The following is a 6258-nucleotide window of genomic DNA, read 5'->3' on the forward strand; positions in this document are numbered from 1 at the left end:
GCTGAGCGCTGCCTTTCTGCAGCATGTAGTATAGGATGGGGTTGGAGCGGGTCAGCCGGGGAGTCTGGGCTCGAATCAGAGCACTCCTCCTCCCGGTCCCGACCTGCCCACCGCCCTGGACTCTCCGGCTCCGTTTCACTGGAGTGGGGTCCCGTTTGGGCGAGTCCTGGTGGGGTGGGAGGACAGTGTGGCGCCCCCAGGGGAGCGTTGGCTGCTGTCCCTTGTTGGGGGGTTGTTGGCTGCGGTCTGAGGTGGGTGGGAGGCCCTGAACTGAGGGCGTTATGGGGGTTGGGGTGGTGCCAGGGCAGGGTAGGGAGGTTGAGGAGGTTGTTGTGATTGTAGCCCGGCTGATTGAGGTTAAGGACGCTCCCATTGGCTTTACCGTTGGCCTGCAGGACAGAGGGGCTGGGTCCTCCCGGGGATGCTGGGACAGCTCCTTCAGACAGTTGTCAGACAAGAGCAGCTGTTTGAGCACATTGAAGCCCCGGCTCTCCCTAGGGAGGAGAGCTTCACTGCTGGGGCTCCTGGCTGGGGTCTCTTCCACTTTAGGGCCCCTCAGGGCCTTGTGGTAGTCAGGCTCCTCCTGTATCTGCTTATGGACCAGGCTGTGAACCAGGCTGCTGTAGCTGTAGCTGCCTCCACTGTCCACCAATGCCCGCTGAGGGCTGCCATTGTTCAGGCTCTCAGCCAGCTCCGTGCAGAGACGTATCTTTTTAGGGCTGGGCCCCTGGTGGTGGTAGTCTCTCTGCTCCTCCTTTACATGGACAGGGCTGGGCCGGCGATCTGTTTGCAGTTGTGCAGCGCTGGTGTAGTAGGTAGCGCTCTGCTGTTTTAAGAGCTGGCTCAGGAGGCCATATTTAGCAATGACTTCTTTGGGCCGGGGCTCTGTTTTAGGTCTTGCTGGGGTTCAGAGAATGGGTTATGCCTGTAGTTATACCCTGCTCCTCCTCCCCGTCTCTTTTGGCTCGTCACATCCTCACACACAGCAGAGGACAACAGGTCCAGGCCCTCCTCCCCCGGTTCAGTTTTGACCTTGACGTCTGCTGCCGTAGGCCCTCTGGAGTTGTCACAGATGACAGAAGTGCCAGAGGGCTTCTCATAGCAGCCCCCTGCCACCGTCTCCACACTGCCCCTCCCACCAGACCAGTCTCTGTGGGTGGCTGAGGCCACGGAGGAGGTAGAGGAGGAACCTGCTCCCAGCAGGAGCTGCAGCACCGTGCGACGCTCTAGAAGATTCTCGATCTGGGATGCTGGGGGCGACACTTCCCCCCAACGGCTGAACGACGGTGTGCCACTGCCTGAGGGCCCGTCTGAGAGGGGGGTACATGTTGTGTTCCTCTGGATGGGGGCGTTGAGCCTCTCCAGCAGGGCCAGAGGCCTGCCACCACCCATCTCCAGATCCTGGCTGGGTACTTTGCTGGGAACCATGGGTGGGGAGGGTGAGGCGGTGCCGCATTGTGCCAGGTTCTGTAACAGTTTGCTGGCGCTGAACGCCGGCTCAGTTGCAGCTTTCTCAACAGGGAAGGGTTTGGATTTACATAGATCCAGAGGGCTAGACTGGACATAGGGAGAGGGGTAAGAGAACGGGGACGGGGTGCTGCTGGGGTCTCGGCTGAGAGAGTACATGGGAGGGGCTGGGCCTGGTCTGTCCAGAGGGCTCTGTATCCTGACTTCTTCCCAGGGGGCCAGTGATTTAAGTGGGACCCGTGACAGACTGGACAGAGTTGTGTCAAGCTGCAAATCTGGATTAACCACAATTTTGTTTACCTTGTCGTTATTCCTGCGCTCCAGAAGGAGCTGCATGAGAGTGACCTTGGGCTGGGATTTAAGGTCTGGGCTCATTTCAAGCTCCTTCTTAACCTGCGTGACCTTCGGCCCGGAGGGATCCGGCTTCCACTTGTTTAGAAGGGACTCAGTAAGTTTGTCTAAGGACGAGGACGAGGAGGAACAGAAAGTGGTGGAGGAAGAGTGAACAGTAGAGGAGGAAGAAAAAGCGGTAGTGGAAGAGGAAAAGACAGTGGGGGCAGAGGAGAAAACAGCAGAAGAACAGTTGGAGGAGAAAGCAGTAGAAGAGGAGTAAGAAGCAGACGTGGAGGAGGAGGTGGCTTTAGGCCTGGCCTCTGGAGCTCTGGTGCTAGCCCTGCTCCTCATAGAGAGGTCAATAGGAGAGCAGCTGGAGAAGGAGATCTCTGCATCGCTGCAGCTCTCCTCTCTCTTGGCCAGGCTTTTCTCCTGGACAGAGCACTCACTGTCAGAAGTAACTGAGGAGCCGCGGCTGGCAGGCAGGACCCCGCAGTCGTCCTCAAGGTGCCCGTTCTTAGTCAGCTGCTTCTGGTTGTTGTGGTTGTTGAGGAGCAGCAGGAGCAGGCTGCTGCAGGTCTGGGGGGGGGCCTGGTGGCGCGCAAATCAAATCCCCGTTTCTCCCTAGTGGGGGTTTGGGGTTGGGTCTGGGTGTTGGGGGTGAGGGACAGAGGAGGGGGGGGGTTGGGTGTGGTGAGCTGTGGACTGGCAGCAGAGAGGAGGGGCTCTGCTGGCTGGAGCTGGAGTTTAGTGCCAGTTGGGGGAGTGTTGCTGTCGTTGTCCCATTTTGGGAGGTTAAGGAGCTTAGCACGTCTAGGGTGGTGGTGGTGGCGCTGGTGGGCGGAGCATCTTCTGTGCTGGGCGGTCTCTTGTCCTGGGTCTGTTGCGTTGCCATGGCAGCCAGCCTCTCGCTGGCCGAGCGTCCAGAGAGCTGGGCCTTGAGGGCGTGCTCCCGGGAATACTGCTGCAGGTGGGCCTCACTGGACAGCAGAAGGGCCAGCTGACTGCAGGCCACACTGGGCTTGGGAGAGGGGGCAGGGCTGGAGCGGATCTTCACCAGGTTGGCCACAGCTTTGAGCCGTTCAGCACAGGACACAGCATCAGTGGCAGCAGCAGCAACAGTGGGGGCGGAGGGAGGCGTGCTGCTCTGCACCGAGCGTGGGGACTCACAGGACCTTTCCTGGCTGTGGCCGTGGCTGTGGCCTCGCCGGCTGTAAGGCGTGCTGCTGTGGTTCTGCAGCTTGGTCTTCCTCATCAGGCCCTTGAGGCGGCTGGAGGCCATTCCGTAGCAGGGGAGCTGCTCCTTGTCTGCAGGAGGAGGGGGATCGGTGGGCGGGGAGTGCTCGCTGGGGGGTTTGGTGGACTGCTGCGACATGGCCACACTCTGCAGTCTGGAGCTGAATGACTGGAGCAAGGAGGCAAGCAGTGTGCTCTCCCCAGCGTGAGGAGAGCCCTCCAGGGCCCCGTTTTGCAGGCCGCCTCCTCCTCCTCCCTGGCCGTTCAGCTCCACAGGGGGGGAGCATAGCCTCTGGGCCCCAGGCTCGTTCCAGGGCCCTGAGCGGAGCAGCCGGGCCTTCTTCAGGTTCTGGGAGGCCCCATGGTGCAGTGTGGGACTGTTCCCATTGCCAGCCTTCTGAACAGCGGCAATAGCAGGGCTGTGGCTGGGCAGCTGGAAGGGCCGTGCCGCCTTGTTGACCTGTTCCATCTGGTTGCCGTGCCCGTGGGGAGCCTCCGATCTACGGGTTGCCGTGGCCCCAGGCCCAGCCACCACGGGATGCATCAGTAAACCTTCCAGATAAGTTAGAACAGCTGAATCCGTGTGTGTCTCAGGGCCAGGCTCCTCCCCATGAGTCATGTTCAATACTAGGATCCCCTCGTATGGTTCAGCACTGCTACTGGGAATAACAAGGTCCACTAGGTCATCAGGTACAGAACTTCCAGATATTGATAAGAGGTGAGGATGCACATGGGCAGGTTCTAGAGTATTTTACAGGTTCTGGATTCCACTGGCTCAATGTACAGTATTCCCTTCTCCAAAGTGGAAAATGACACTAACACAAAGAAACTGTGGCCATGACCGGAGCCATTTAGGGGCTCTCACCCAGCCGTCACTGGCATTCCTGTGTGCCTGTGACACCGGATGCTCCCAGAATGCCGGGGTCCAAGCTTATGCAGCGAAGGGCGAGGAACGAGGAGTCAGCGGGTTTCACCACCACAGTGATTTTGATGCATTCCGTGGTTGCGGATGTTTCGGATGTCTGTCTGTCAGGAAGCCTGGGGGCGGTTCACTCCGTGGTGCCTTTCCGCTCACTTGATCTCAGAGGGGGGACCTATGTGAGCAGAGAGAAGAGAGAGAGAGAGACATAGAGAGAGGGAGAGAGAAGAGAAAGAGAGAGAGGAAAGAGAGAGCGAGAAAGAGGGAGAAAGAGAGAGATTGGGAGAAAGAGAGTAACAGCGTGAGAAGCAGGGACTTGCAGCACTATATCACATTCATTTCAACACCTTGTCCACCATGCCTGTTAACATTTCAGTTTGACTGCACATGGTTACCCCTTCATGGTAACCCCTAATACCTGTGTCTTTTTTTTATTTCAACTGAATCGATGACGACAAATGTAGATTAGGGTCAGAATTTATTCACACAGATTTTAAATTCAAGCCCACTACCCCACTACCACTACCTAAACATTGGTCTTCAAGCTGTAAGGCCCTCGTTGCAATGCGTCTGTGCTTTCTTTCAAAAGTGAAGGGCCTGTGAGAGCTGTGAATCATTTCTTATACAGCTTGTCATTTGAGTGGATTATCCCTCCTCCCTCCCTACTACCACTCCTCCTGCACTTGAGCACCTCACACTACCCTGTCACCGTTTTCTCACTCTCTCACACATGCACACACACACGCACACGCACACACACACCAGTGCCGCAGAGGGTATAGTGGCTCAGTGCTCTCCCACCTGGGTGAAGTCCTGGCTGCCCTGGTGCCTATGGAGAGCACTGGCCTTATCACCACCTGCCTCAGTTGGACCCGCACATCAGCTCTCATTGTCAATTGAAGGTATTCCACAAAACCAGAACTGCATTGACTTGACATGAGCCCGGTTATTATGTACAAAGCCAGCACAGGTTTCCTCAGTACTGACACTGGCCTCCACAGAGAAGAGACAGGATATGGCTCGGTCGAGCTGCCAGGTGTGTGCGTTTTTGTGTTTGTTTATTTGTGTGTGTGTGTGTGTGGATCCGGTGCACCTGTCACACTGTGGCTGTGCCACTGTCAGGAGGGCAAGACACTGACACTCAGGCGACAGACCACTGTTGTCAGTTGATATGGCAATGTCCTAAGAGACCCGCAGTGTGAACCCTGTCAGGCTGGTCTCCATGGTTACGGGCCACGTCACACAGTCAGAGCCGTGGCCCATCAGGGTTAATTAATACAGAGTTTCTATCGCCACCTCAGCTGCCTTCCTGCTTGCCTGCCTGATTCCCAACGCCTCTCCCTGACTCCCAACGTCTCTCCCTGACTCCCAACGTCTCTCCCCACCTTCGGTGTGACTCGCCAGAGGGACGACATACAGGGTCACAACGACAGGAGTCAGTATAGTGAACCTCTTGATTACAATGAGGCCCTTGATTTTGATGAAGGTCATAGATGATGCTGTCTAACGTAAATAATATGGGTCGCAATGAAAGGACAGATAGGATTTAGCCTTATCCCTTAATTAGGGAGGTCAGTGATGATGCAGACTAACCGTGGTACAGGACAGTATAGCCCATCATAATGACTGGAGGTCAGTGATGATGCAATCAGTCTAACCTATATATTAATATGCGTAATGAAGCAGCTAGGATCAACAACAGCACAGTAGGCTGTCTATAATCTGAGTGAAATCCATCTCATGGGATGGCCCAGGTCCACAGGTTGGCATAACTATAAAGTCCACCAAAGTGCAACCTTGAAAATAATTGGGAATTAGTTGTGGGATAACAGTTGATCAGCTAGCCCAACCGACAGCCTGCAATTAAATACTAGGGTGAAACAAGAAAAGCAAAGGAACCCCAGCCTGTAACTCAAGGATTTAAGGAACACGTCTGGGAACACGTCTGGCCAGGGAACACGTCTGGCCAAGGAACACGAATGGCCAAGATCAGAAATGACTTCATTGAGATTGGCCAATCAGCGTCGATTACAGTTCAAGGCCAGCTTTATGCTGTTGACCCAAATCTGACCACAACAAAAGCCAACCTGCTCACCCCCTGGACTGGAGCGACAGACCATCTGACGTCTGCTGTCCTGCTAATCTTAGATGGCAGGATTAGGTCTATTTTCCCGCCATGCTGGCCGACCCGAGGGCTTAACTCAATTAAAAAAGGAACACAATGAATGCTTTTGGAAGGAGCAGTAAACACGTAAATACATGTGTACTGTCAAGTTAACATAGTCACTTAGTTAGAGACCTGT

General features: G+C 55.6%; 1 pseudogene; it reads right to left on the bottom strand.

The window, feature by feature from the left end:
* Positions 1-420: 420 nt before the first annotated feature.
* Positions 421-5379, bottom strand: LOC124028213 (annotated as a pseudogene).
* Positions 5380-6258: the final 879 nt, after the last annotated feature.

Source organism: Oncorhynchus gorbuscha, unplaced genomic scaffold, assembly GCF_021184085.1.
Source record: "Oncorhynchus gorbuscha isolate QuinsamMale2020 ecotype Even-year unplaced genomic scaffold, OgorEven_v1.0 Un_scaffold_3856, whole genome shotgun sequence".
Lineage (NCBI taxonomy): Eukaryota > Metazoa > Chordata > Actinopteri > Salmoniformes > Salmonidae > Oncorhynchus > Oncorhynchus gorbuscha.